This window comes from Nomascus leucogenys, chromosome 5, assembly GCF_006542625.1.
Source record: "Nomascus leucogenys isolate Asia chromosome 5, Asia_NLE_v1, whole genome shotgun sequence".
In the NCBI taxonomy this organism is placed as follows: Eukaryota; Metazoa; Chordata; class Mammalia; order Primates; family Hylobatidae; genus Nomascus; species Nomascus leucogenys.
Window position 1 is genome coordinate 12,600,944 of NC_044385.1, and position 14,810 is coordinate 12,615,753.

At 43.3% G+C, this 14,810-nt stretch overlaps 1 pseudogene; it reads left to right on the forward strand.

Moving 5' to 3' along the window:
• Nucleotides 1-2,832: 2,832 nt before the first annotated feature.
• Nucleotides 2,833-4,640, forward strand: LOC115835170 (annotated as a pseudogene).
• Nucleotides 4,641-14,810: the final 10,170 nt, after the last annotated feature.

The following is a 14,810-nucleotide window of genomic DNA, read 5'->3' on the forward strand; positions in this document are numbered from 1 at the left end:
GTCATGGGTGTGTCCTTAACCCTAGCACAGTAAACTTTCTAAATTGATTGAGACCTGTCTTGGATACCATTTGGTTTATATGGTTTTACTCATTCCCAGCACCTAACATATCATCTGGCACATGATAGCAATCAGAAGGTATTATCTGAATAAATGCATGAAAGTTACTACTAGTCCTTTCTTGACATTAAGTGCTTCTCCTTAGGGGCGTGAATGAACCCTTAGAAGACTGAAATAGTAACCAAGGAAAGGGGGCGGGGGAACCAATATTTGCTGAGTGCGAATATGTGCCAGGTCTTGAGCAAAGGAGTTAACTTCTTTTTGTTTTTTTTGAGACAGAGTCTTGCTCTGTCACCCAGGCTGGAGTGCAGTGGCACAATCTCGGCTTGTTGCAACCTCCACCCCCTGGGTTCAAGCGATTCTCCTGCCTCAGCCTCCCAAGTAGCTGGGATTACAGGCACGCACCACCATGTCCAGCTAATTTTTGTATTTTTAGTAAAGATGGGGTTTCACCATGTTGGCCAGGCCGGTCTCGAACTCCTGACCTCAGGTGGTCTGCCTGTCTCGGCCTCCCAAAGTGCTAGGATTACAGGCGTGAGCCACTATGCCCAGCCAGGAGTTAACTTTTTAAATTCTTACAAATTGCATTGTGATATTCTTTATCCCCATTTGGTAGATGTAGGTTCCTCATATAAATATGAGGAAGCTGAGTTTAGGCTGGGTGCAGTGTCTCGCACCTGTAATCTCAGCGCTTTAGGAGGCTGAGGTTGGCAGATTGCTGGAGCTCAGAAGTTCAAGACCAGCCTGGTCAACACAGCAAGACCCCATCTCTACAAGAAATTTAAAAATTAGCCAGGCATGGTAATCCATGTCTGTAGTTACAGCTTCTCAGGAGGCTGAGGCAGTAGGATCACATGGGATCGGGAGGTCAAGGCTGCAGTGAGCTGAGATCGTGCCACTGCACTCTAGCCTGGGCAGCAGAGAGAGATGCTGTCTCAAAGAGAGAGAAACAGAGAAAAGAAAAGAAACTGAATTCAAATTAAGTAACTTCCCGGATGTTAGGCATAATACTATCAATAGTTATCATAAATACTCTTATAGCTTTAAGCATACATTTCACTCTAGCACCCATAATCCCCATCATCCTCCTAGTATTTGCTCCCTGTGAAGCCGCAGTGGGCTTTGCCTTACTAGTTTCAATCTCCAACACATGTGGCCTGGATTATGTACGAAATCTAAATTTACTTCAATGCTAAAAATTATTATTCCAACAATTATACTGTTACCAATGACATGATTCTCTAAAAATTCTATAATCTGAATCAACATGGTTATTCACAGCCTACTCATCAGCCTTGTCAGCCTACTATTTTTTAACCAGTTCAACGATAGCCCATCCAACCTCTCATTAATTTTCTCTTCTGACCCGCTGATGTCACCCCTTCTAATCTTAATAGCCTGTCTACTGCCTCTTACAGTTTTTGCTAGAAGCCAATATCACCTGTCCAATGAATCGCCCCCATGAAAAAAGCTCTATATTTCTATATTGATTTCCCTACTGACTTTTTTAATCAGAGCATTCACAGCCACAGAACTAATTATATTTTATATCCCCTTTGAAGCCACACTAGTTCCTACCCTAATTATCATCACCCACGGAGGCAACCAACCAGAACGCCTCAATGCAAGCTCATACTTCTATTTTACACACTAGTAGGATCCCTTCCTCTACTTGTTAACACTTGTTTATACTCAAAATACCTCAGGTTCACTAAACATGCTAGTAATAATACTTACTACCCAAGAGCCATTAACCTCCTGATCCAACAATCCCACATGACTAGCATGTATCATAGCTTTTATAGTAAAAATACCTCTATACAGATTTCACCTATGACTCCCCAAAGCCCACATAGAAGCCCCTATCGCGGGCTCAATAGTACCTGGAGCAGGACTCCTAAAGCTAGGTGGCTACAGTATAATATGACTTACTCTTCTCCTCAGTCCCCTAACAGAACATATAGCATACCCTTTCCTCATACTGTCCCTGTGAGGGATAGTTATGACAAGCTCTATTTGTCTATGACAAACTGATCTAAAATCACGTATTGCCTACTCCTCTGTAAGCCACATAGCACTTGTTATCATGGCTATCCTCATTCAGACCCCTTGAAGCTTACCAGGTGCAGTCACCCTTATAATTGCTCATGGAGTCACTTCAGCCTTACTATTCTGCCTAGCAAATTCAAACTACAAGCGGGCCCATAGGTGAACCCTATTACTTACCGAACGCCTTCAAACACTGCTTCTGCTAATAGCCTCTTGATGACTTCTAGCAAATCTTACTAACCTTGCCTTACCCCGTACCATTAATCTAGTAGAACTCTTTGTGACTATGGCCTCATTCTCCTGATCTAATATCACTATTATGCTTATAGGACTTATTATACTAATTACAGCCCTTTACTCCCTAAATATGCTAATCACAACACAACGAGGGACACTTGCATAGTATATTAACAGTACTAAACCTTCCTTTACATGAGAGAACACATTAATACTTATACATCTTGCGTCTATCTTCCTATTATCTTTAAACCCTAAAATTATTATGGGGTTTGCATGCTGTAGCTATAGTTTAACCAAAACATCAGATTGCAGATCTAATAATAGAAGCCTGCAACTTCTTACCTATTGAGAAAGTATGCAAGAACTGCTAACTCGTGCCCCCATGCTTAACAACATGGCTTTCTCAACTTTTAAAGGATTAGAGTCATCTGTTGGTCTTAGGAGCCAAAAACATTGGTGCAACTCCAAATAAAAGCAACAAACATGTATTCTTCCACTGCTATAACATCCCTAATCCCCTTAATCTTACCGATTACCATTACCTTAGCCAACCCCCGCAAAAAAGTTTCACACCCAAATTACGTAAAAACATCTATCGCATGCGCCTTCATTATTAGCCTCATTCCTACAACGATGTTGATATGCACAGACCGAGAAGTCATTATCTCAAACTGACACTGAATGACAATCCAAACTCTCAAACTCTCACTAAGCTTCAAGCTAGACTAATTCTCCACAATATTTATCCCAGTAACACTCACTATTCATTACCTGATCTATTATAGAATTCTCAATATGATATATAAACTCAGATCCTAACATTAATCAATTGTTCAAATACTTACTTATTTTCCTCATCACCATATTAATTCTGGTTACCGCCAACAACCTCTTTCAGCTCTTTATTGGATGAGAAGGCGTAGGAACAATGTCTTTCTTACCAATCGGCTGATGGTACGGCCGAGCAGATGCTAATACGGCAGCCAAACAGTTCTGTACAACTGCATCGGCAATATTGCCTTTATTTCAGCTATAGCATGATTCCTCCTGTCCTCCAACACATGAGAATTTCAACAAACATTTATTCTAGACCCTACCCCCAACTCCCTTCCATTAATTAGCCTTCTCTTAGCAGCAGCAGGAAAGTCAGCTCAATTGGGCCTCCATCCCTGACTCCCATCCGCCATAGAAGACCCAGCCCCAGTCTCAGCCCTGCTCCACTCCAGCACTATAGTTGTAGCAGGAGTATTCCTGCTCATCTGCTTCTACCCTTTAATAGAAAATAACCTATCAATCCAAACCTTTACATTATGTCTGGGGGCTATTACTACATTATTCACAGCCATCTGTGCTGTAACACAAAATGATATCAAAAAAAAATCATAGCATTCTCCACCTCAAGCCAGTTAGGCCTTATAATAGTCACAGTTGGCATTAATCAGCCGCATCTAGCATTCCTTCACAGCTGCACCCATGCCTTTTTCAAACCTATATTATTTATATGTTCAGGGTCCCTCATCCATAACCTCAGTGATGAACAAGACGTCCGAAAAATAGGAGGGCTATTCAAGACTCTACCCCTCACTTCCTCCTTCCTTTTTCTTGGCAGTCTCACACTTACAGGTGTGCCTTTCCTCACAGGCTTTTATTCCAAAGACCTCATCACTGAACCCGTAAACACATCATACACCAATGCCTGAGCCCTTTCTATTATGCTTATTGCCACCTCCTTGACAGCTGTCTACAGTACCCGTATTATTTTCTTCGCTCTAATAGGGTAGTCTTGCTTCATGACTCTGGTTATTATTAATGAAAATAACCCCTTCCTAATTAACCCAATTAAACACCTAACAATCAGCAGCATCTTCACCAGATTCCTCATCACCGGCAGTATTATTCCTGCGTCATCCCCCCAAACAACCATACCACTCCACCTGAAGCTCACAGCCCTAGGTGTGACCGCCTTAGGCTTCTTACTAGCAATGGAGCTTAATCTCATAACTAATAACCTCAAACCAAAATACCCACTACAGACATTCAACTTCTCCAATATACTAGGATTTTATTCAGTCACAATTCACCATACAACCCCCAACTCAAACCTATCCACAAGCCAAAATCTGGCTTCACTACTACTAGACCTAATTTGACTAGAAAAGTCTATACCAAAGACCATTTCACAAACCCAAATTTCAGCCGCCATTACCATATCTACTCAAAAAGGCCTAATTAAACTCTACTTTCTCTCTTTTTTTATCCCATCCCTTTTAACCCTACTCCTAATTATCTAATCTATTACCCCGAGTAATTTCAATCGCAACGTAAATACTAACAAATAATGATCAACCAGCAACTACCACTATTCAACACCCATAACTATATAAGGCAGCCACACTCAAAGGATCCTCATGCAACAACCCCTCCCCTTCCCCCTCCCCCTCAAAAATCATCCAACTCTCTACGCTGTTAAAATCAATCATGACCCCCACCCCATCATGCTCAACTATTCACCAAACCGACAGCAACCCCATTAATAGTCATAATAGTAAAGCCCCTCAGCTGTCAATATTTGACCCTCATGTTTCAGGATATTCCTCAGCAGCCATCGCCGTGGTATAGCCAAAAACAACCATCATGCCACCCAAGTAAATCAAAAAGACCGTCAACCCCACAAAAGCCCCACCAAAAATCAATACAATACCACAACCTACAGCACCACTAATAATTAGCTCTAGGTCCCCATAAATAGGAGAAGGTTTCAAAGAGAAGCCTACAAACCCTATAACCAAAAGGACACTTAATAAAAATATAAAATATGCCATTATTCCCACATGGACTATAACAATGACTAATGACATGAAAAATCATCGTTGTCCTTCAACCAGAAGAACACTAATGGTCAATACCCGCAAAACACACTCGCTAATAAAAATTATTAATTACTCACGGTGTGCACTGCAGCCTGGGCAACAGAGTGAGACTCTGTCTCAAGAAAAGAAAAAAAAAAGGAGCTACTAGTAAACCATGAAAGCACACTTTTTTTTTTTTTTTTTGAGACAGGGTCTTGCTCTGTGTCCCAGGCTGGAGTGTGCACACTATTGACTTCACAGGATTGTTATACTTTCTTGCCATTTAAAAATCAAAAAGCACCTGCATTCTATAAATGCAGCTTCACACGGTGTAGCTGTGTACTGGTTTAATTGCGGTAATTAAGGCCAGGGGAGGGCCACTGCTGCTAAGAAGTGAAAGAATAGCTTGAAGAGGAAAGAAACATTGTCCCACGAAACACGAAGGTAAGATGGTCCGTTTAGTTCACACATAAGGCCTGTTATTAGGAGTAGGGAGTATCTGAAGTGTTTCCGTGAGAAAAGAGACCTATGATTACCATGGCCAGGTGTGCGTACAAGTATTCATTCTCTGGCTGTTCTTTCCAAATCATTTGGTAAAATTCTCATTATTTAGTACATTTTATTTCATCTTTTCTTTTTCAGTTAAATTAGACTTCATTCAATTTGATTTTACATAGAAACCAATCCCTGGGGCAAAATAAAGGAATTCATTGGTTTCGATAAATCCAGTGCTATGCAGCTGATGCCACTCTTCTTTATTTATTTCTTTTTGCTTTGTTTTGTGTTTTTGAGATGGGGTCTCGCTGTGTCACCCAGGCTACAATGCAGTGGCATGATCGTGGCTCACTGCAGCCTGTACCTCCTGGTCTCAGGCAATCCTCCCACCTCAGCTTCCCGAATAGCTGGGACTACAGGCACACGCCACCATGCCTAAGTTTTTTATTTTTTGTAGAGACGAGGTCTCGCGATGTTGCCCAGGCTGGTCTCAAACTCCTGGGCTCAAGCGATCCTCCTGCCTTGGCCTCCCAAAGTGCTAAGATTACAGACATGAACCACTGTGCCTGGCCTTTGATGCTGCTTTTCTAATACCTTTCTCCTGATGAAATAATTAGTTGTTTCCTCTTAGCCCTTACTGGTGTGTAACATTTGGAAGTGCAGATCCACACTGGCACAGCTTCCTTTAGTTAAAAATTATGGCCGGGCGCAGTGGCTCACACCTGTAGTCCCAGCACTTTGGGAGGCTGAGGCGGGCAGATCACCTGAGGTCTGGAGTTTGAGACCAGCCTGGACAACATGGTGAAACCCTGTCTCTACTAAGAGTACAAAAATTAGCTGTGCATGGTGGTGCACGTCTGTAGTCCCAGCTACTTGGGAGGCTGAGGCAGGAGAATCACTTGAACCTCGGAGGCGGAGGTTGCAGCGAGCTGAGATCGTGCCACTGCACTCCAGCCTAAGATACAGAGTGAGACTCTGTCTCAAAAAACAAAACAAACAAAATTACATAGGAAGAAGAAAATCCAAGAGGAAAGAAGACACCTTGCTTGACAGATAAGTAAAAATTGAACCAGGAGGTATTTAGGAGGCCAAAAACCAAAAATCAGAATGGCAAAGAGCCTGGGCTTTGGAATCAGAGATGCTTGGGTTGAAATCCTGGCTCTGACGCCTACTGGCTTTGCCGCTGTCCAAAGCTCTCATTTCTTCATCTAGTAAAATGAGGATAATAACACCTATTTCACAGGCAGCTCTTGATGATTCATGAAATAACATATGTATTTAACACATGCCTGGGACATAACACATGCTCAGTAAATAGGCATTAACTGTATTTACCCTGTCCATAATTATTGTGGGAACGAGACCACACAAAGACTCAGAATTTCAGATAAGATTTGGTCATTTACCGAAGACGCATGGAGGGAAGGAGAGACAGTAACACTTACCAGCTAGTAACTGGGTGCCCATCACACTCCAGTTTCATAACACGTCAACATCACAGTCTTTTTATACAGGACTACAAGCTAAGACCCCCTCACTCCAGGAACTGAATTATGAAGAAAATAACTCATGATATGCCGGGAAGACTTTCCCATAATCAGCACCAGAAGGGGAGGTCAAGTCTGTAATGAAAGCTCTCAAACTTCAAAATTGCTATTTTAAGAGGTGATGATAAGCCATTCGAAGGACGGGGCACGATGACGCACACCTGTAATCCCAGCTCTTTGGGAAGTTGAGGCAGGAGGAGGTCAGGAGTTCAAGACCAGCCTGGCCAACATGGCGAAACCCCGTCTCTACTAAAAATACAAAAATTAGCTGGACATGGTGGTGTGCACCTGTAATCCCAGCTACTTGGGAGGCTGAGGCAGAAGAATCGCTTGAACCAGGAGGCAGAGGTTGCAGTGAGCCAAGAACACGCTACTGCACTCCAGCCTGGGTAAAAGTCATTTTGGAGATCGAAGTACTTATTTGGTAAAACATTCAGGGTCTAGGAAGGGGCCACAGTATTAACCCAGTATTAACCATTAAATCTCTCTCTGGTGGCTGGGACTTGACTTTGTTTCTAACCACAGTGACCCTTGAACAATGCAGGGATTAGGAGCACCAACCCCTTTCCCTCCTCCCAGCAGTCAAAAATTCACTTGTAACTTTTCTTTTCTTTTCAAGACGTGGAGTCTTGCTCTGTCATCCAGGCTGGAGTGCAGTGGCTCGATCTCGGCTCACTGCAACCTCCGCCTTCTGGGTTCAAGCAATTCTCCTGTCTCAGCCTCCCGAGTAGCTGGGATTACAGACACACGCCACCATGCCCAGCTAATTTTTGTATTTTTAGTAGAGACAGAGTTTTGCCATGTTGGTCAGGCTGGTCTCGAATTCCGGACCTCAGGTGATCCGCCTGCCTCGGCCTCCCAGTCCTGGGATTACAGGCGTGAGCCACCGTGCCCGGCCACATACAACTTTTGACTCTCCAAAAACTTAACTACTGATAGCCTAGTGTTGACCAGAAGTCTCACCAAGAATATGAACAGTCAATTAATACATATTTTTTTATGACATGTATATCATATACTGTATTCTTACAATAAAATAAGCCAGAGAAAATAAATTTTATTGAGAAAACTGTAAGAAAGAGAGCCAGGCATGGTGGCTCATGCCTGTAATCCTAGGACTTTGGGAGGCTGAGATGGGAGGATAGCTTGAGCTCAGGAGTTGGAGGCTGCAGTGAACTAGGTTGTGCCACTACACTCCAGTCTGGGTGACAGAGGAAAGGAAGAAAGAAGGAAAGAAAAGAAAAGAAAGGGAGAGAGAGAGAAAGGAAGAAAGAGAGGGAGAGAGAGAGAAAGGAAGGGAGGAAGGAAGGAAGGAAAAGAAAGGAAGGAAGGAAAGAAAGAGACAAAAGGAAAGGAAGGGAAGGGAAAGGAAAGGAAAAGAAAGAAGGGAAGGAAGGAAGGAAGGTCATAAAGAAGATAAAATATATTTACTATTCATTAAGTGAAAGTGGATCATCATAAAAGTCTTCATCCTCATCTTCATCTTCACGTTGAGTAGGCTGAGGAGGAGGAGGAAGAGGAGGAGTTGGCTTTGCTCTCTCCGGGGTGGCAGAAGTGGAGGAAAATCCACATATAAGTGGACCCACACAGTTTAAGCCTGTGTTGTTCAAGCCTCAATTATACTAACAAGTAGTGCTGTCTTTTTGTGGTGAGCTGATTTCTCTGCTATATTCCGGTTTTCACCTCTGCCAATTTTGAGTAAGTAAGCACTGGACCAAGATACCTAAGGCTGGGCCCCTCCTCTACAAGGCCGGGTCATGCAGGGACCTAGAAGGGAAAGGGGGAGAGCCAGCTGCTGTCACTCTGGTGGGGCTGGTGAAAGATGTCCAGCTGCTGTCCCAGGCTAACGCTGGGGAGAAATCACTCTAGACAGCCATCATGAGGCCAGCCAGAAATAGTCAAAAGGGCATGGCCTTAGCCAGTATACACTGCTATAAAAAACAAATGCCAAAGACTGAGTAGATTTTTTGTTTTTTTGAGATGGAGTCTCACTCTGTCGCCCAGGATGGAGTGCAGTGGCGTGATCTTGGCTCACTGCAACCTCTGCCTCCCAGGTTCAAGCGATTTGCCTGCCTCAGCCTCCCAAGTAGCTGGAATTACAGGTGCAAGCCACCATGCCCGGCTAATTTTTGTATTTTTAGTAGAGACGGGGTTTCGCCACATTGGTCAGGCTGGTCTCGGACTCCTGACATTGTGATCCTCCCGCCTCGGCCTCCCAAAGTGCTGTGATTACAGGCATGAGCCACTGCGCCTGGCCAACTGAGTAGCTTATGCACAGCAGAAATGTATTTCTCCCAGTTCTGGCAGCTGGAAGTCTGAGATGAGGGCGCCAGCATAGCTTCTCGTGAGGCCTCTCCTGGGCTGTGGCTGGCCCTCCTCTCACTGTGTTCTCATGCGGCCCAGAGCAGAGGGGAGCAAACCGCCTCAGGACTCTTACAAGGGCACTAATGCTGCCTTCCTGACCTCATCTAATCCTAATCACTCCCAAAGGCCCCATCGAATTTTAGGGGGTAGGGTTTCAAGAGATGAGTTTCAGGGAGACACAAACATTCTGTCTATAACAAAGGCTGCAGGAGCTTGGCAGTGTCCAGGCACAAATTATTCATTTAGTTATTGTTTTGGGCTGAATTGTGCCTCCTTTCCAAATTCATATGTTGAAGTAATTACCTCATAATATAACCATATAGTAGTTCCCCCCTGTCTGCAGTTTCACATTCTATAGTTTTCATTACCCATGGTCAACTGCAGTCCAAAAATATTAAATGGAAAGTTCCAGAAATAAACAATTCATACATTTTAAATTGCATTCCATTCTGAGTAGTATGATTAAATCTCATGCCGTCCCACTCGGTCCCACCCAGGATGTGAATCATCCCTTAATCCAGCATAGCCACTCTGTAGATACCCCATGCTGTTAGTCATTTAGGAGCCGTCTTGGTTATCAGATTGACTGTTGTGGTATTACAATGCTTGTGTCCAGATAATTCTTATTTTACTTCATAAGGGCCCCAAAGCACAAGAGTAGTGATGCTGGCACATTGTTAAAATTGTTCTATTTTATTATTAGCTACTGTTGTTAATCTCTTACTTATCATAGCTATGCATGTATAGAAAAAACCATAGTAGATATATATGTATATATACATGTATATATGTATTATACACACATATATACATATATATACACACATTATATATGGTTTGGTACTATCAATGGTTTCAGGCATCCACTGGGGGTCTTGGAATGTATCCCCACAGATAAAGGGAGGCTACTGTGTTTGAAAATAGGGCATTTAAAGGGATTATAAAGTAAAAATGAGGTCATTAGGGTGGACTTTAATCCAGTATGACCATCATCCTCATAAGAAGAGGAGATGAGGACACAGACACACACACAGGGAAGACCATTTGAGGACATGAAGAGACGACAGCCGTCTACAAGCCAAGGAGAGAGAAACCTCAAAAGGAACCAACCCTGTGGGCACCTTGATCTCAGACCTCCAGCCTCCAGAACTGTAAGGAAATCCATTTCTGTTGTTTAAACCACCCAGTCTACAGTACTTTGTTATGGCAGCCCTGGCAAACTAACACAATGATCAAATCCTTATATAGAGCTTACCAGGTGCCAATTCGTCTTCTACGTACTTTGCAAATATCACTTTATATATGCTCGTGACAAACCTGTGAGCATTAGGATTAAACCCATTTTTAAGGATGGCAAAGTGAGGCATGAGAGATCAAGTGACTTGCCAAAGTCACATAAGTCATAACAGGTGAAGCTGGAACCAGGCTGTCCAGTGCAAGAGCACAGGTTCTTAGCCACTTTGCTATGCTCCCTGCTTGGAGGAGGTGGGAAAATAGTTGATACTCAGGGTTCAAATGAAAACAGTGAGCAGCTGGGGAGGATGACAGAGGAGTTTGAGGGCACCTTGGTGGGTGATGCTGGAGAATCCTGGCAGGTTGGCAGTCATCCTGGAGACAGGAGACATGGAGATGGGAGAGCATGAAAACATACATTCAGGTAGCTGGGACAAAGCCACTGGGAAGGCTCACAGGGCCAGGCCCCGGCCCCATGATGGGCCTGCTGGCTAGAGCAAAATCTGGGTTCCTATATTGACTCTGGAGAACTAGCACTTTCCAGAAAAGAATTTGCAGTAGAGGCTGTTTTATTAATAGTGGTTTTAGTACATTTTCTGTTGCTTATAACAGAATATCTGGAACTAGGTTACTTATAAGAAATTACATTTATTTCTTACTGTTCCAGAAGCTGGGAAGTCCAAGGTTGAGGGGCCACATCTGGTGAGGGCCTTCTTGCTGGTGGGGACTCTCTCCAGAGTCCTGAGACAGCTCAGGGCATCACATGGCGAGTGGCTGAGTGTGTTAGCTCAGGTCTCTCTTCTCTTCTTATAAAGCCACCAGTCCCACTCTCATAACCCATTAATCCATTAATCAATTAATTATTAATTAATGGATTAATCTATTCTCAAGGGTAGCGCCTCATGACCTAATCACCTTGAAAAGGCCCCACCTCTCAATAGTCCCACACTGGGGATCAAGTTTCAACATGAGTTCTTAAGGAGACAAATATGCAAATCGTAGCGGAGACCATAGCAGAAGCCTAATCCTGCAAACCAGAACACACAATGGGCAGGAGAGCTCAGGCCTGGGAGGTCCAGGGCAGAAGCCTCATGAGCAGGCGAGGTGGTGGGCTGTGGTCAGAAGGACATTGCAGATGCTTAGCCAAGGTGACAGCCACTGCCTCCCACCTGGATTGACCTCATCAGCAGTGGTGAAGACAAACCTTTCCAGTGGGGCCAAGGTTGCTTGAGCACAAGTTGCATGAGTAACAAGGTTACTGACCACACGAGACTCTGGAAGCCCAACTCTGGCATGCCGAAGGATCGGGAGCGGGGAAGAGTGGGAGAAGCTCTTCTTATAGAGCCACCAGTCCGGCCGGGCGCGGTGGCTCACGCCTGTAATCCTAGCACTTTGGGAGGCCGAGGTGGGCAGATTACCTGAGGTCAGGAGTTTGAGACCAGCTTGGCCAACGTGGTGAAACCCCATCTAAAATACAAAAATAGAAAAATTAGCCGGGTGTTGTGGCGTGTGCCTGTAATCCCAGCTACTTGGGAGGCTGAGGAAGGAGAATCATTTAAACCTGGGAAGCGGAGGTTGCAATGAGCCGAGATGGTGCCACGGCACTCCAGCCTGGGCAACAGAATAAGACTCTGTCTCAAAAAAAAAAAAAAAAAAAAAAAAATGCCACCAGTCCACTCTCATGATAGTAGTCCTGCATCCTCTGGGGATGTCCCTCTGCCTGAGAAAGAAGGGGGACCTATGTATGTTAATTTTCCGGAAACTTGTTGCTGAGACCAGACGCAATTCCAGTGATAGAGAAAGGCCTGGAATAGGTTTACTACTCCAAGGGAGAGAATTCCCAGAGGCAAAGAAGGTACTTGTTGACATCAGAGCATCTTGAGGGAGAAGGAGTCTCAGTGGCCATAGAGTTCCACCTTCTCCATCCAGGAAAGGAGTTTCCAGTTCCTTTGAAAACCATTGTCTTCTTAAATGTTGACGTGGTATTTTGTAAACATCATCAAAGCAGGCTATTACTTGTTTCTGAAGAGGGCAATCCTTTGAAGAGATAAACTTCTAAGCATCTTGGATGAAGAATTCTCATATAAACTCATCCTGGCTGCAGAACCTGTGATGGTTTTGTGATCAATTGTGCATTAATAATAATTTCACTTCCTGTCATTTAAATGCTGAAAAAGTTAGATTAAGACATGCATATTCTGACCAGGTGCAGTGGCTCATACCTGTAACTCCAGCACTTTGGGAAGCCAAAACAGGAGGATCACTTGAGCCCAAGAGTTCAAGAACAGCCTGGGCAACAAAAGGAGACATCATCTTCACAAAAAAAAAATTTTTTTTTTAATAGCCACAGGCCCGGCGCGGTGGCTCACACCTATAACCCCAGAAATTTGGGAGGTGGAGGTGGGTGGATCACTTGAGGTCTGGAGTTCAAGACCAGCCTGGCCAACAGGGTGAAACCCCATCTCTACTAAAAACACAAAAATCAGCCAGGCATGGTGGCACCCACCTGTAATCCCAGCTAGTTGGGAGGCTGAGGCAGGAGACTCACTTGAACCCAGGAGGTGAAAGTTGCAGTGAGCTGAGATTGTGCCACTGCACTCCAGCCCCAGCGACTGAGTTAGACACCATCTCAGAAAAAGAAAAAATAACCAGGCATGATGGCATATGCTTATAGTCCCAGCTACTTGGGAGGCTGAGGTGGGAGGATCACTTAAGCCCAGGAGTCTGAGGCTGCAGTGAGCCATGATTGGGCCACTACACTCCAGCCTGGGCACTAGAGCAAGACTTTGTCTCAAAAAAATAAAAATTCAAAAAAATGCACATATTCCAATAATCATGAATCTATTTTATTAGTAAATAAAGGCCCCCAAACCTATTGAGAGTAAATGAACTCATTTAAGAGAATATTGAGCTTAAGCTTTGCCATTATATTTAAATACACATAAGTGATTAATTCAAAGACCTTGTCTCAAAAAATAAAAATTCAAAAAAATACACATATTCCAATAATCGTGAATCTATTTTTTCAGTAAATAAAGGCCCCCAAACCTATTGAGAGTAAATAAACTCATTTAAGAGAATATTGAGCTTAAGCTTTGCCATTATATTTAAATACACATAAGTAATTAATTCATTCATGATCAGATTGAGTCAGATATTTATAATATATATTATATTTTTAGCACTCAGATGACAGCAATATATTACCAAGAGTTTATTTGCTCACCAAAGTGTTAACTTGCATATAATTCATGTGAATTTGGGACATATGTTTTACTTCAACACAGCTATTTAGATTTTTTAGAGCATGTTTGTTTACTGAACCACCAAATGCTATAATAAACTATCCTTACAGTCTTTGCCTTACTTGGGAGAAAAAATAATAGAAATCTCAAAGAAGAAATTCTTTCTAACACCCAGCCAAATGAAATATATATAACACGAGTAATCTAGATTACTGCTAGATTTAGAAGAATTCTAAATTTATAACATATGTGTCACCAGTGTCTGCCTTATAAACAACATAAGACCACACATTTCCTATCAGTTATGAGCTGGTTGTTTGAAGACTAAGTAATCTAGCCAAGTAATTATTTAGTTTATTACTGGCTCATGCCTGTAATCGCAGTACTTTGGAAGGCCGAGGTGGGAAGATCACCTGAGGTCAGGAGTTTGAGACCAGCCTGGCCAACATGGTGAAACCCCATCTCCACTAAAAATACAAAAATTAGCTGGGCTTCATGGCAGGTGCCTGTAATCCAAGCTACTTGGGAGGCTGAGGCAGGAGAATCACTTGAACCTGGGAGGCGGAGGTTGCGGTGAGCTGAGATTGTGCCACTGCGCTCCAGCCTGGGCGACAGAGCGAGACTACCTCTCAAAAAATAAGTTGGCAATAGCCAAGGCATGTGCTAAATCTGGCTGGTCTTGTGTTTGAAGCTGTGTCAGAATGGGGCGCATGAAACAAAAAGGCACT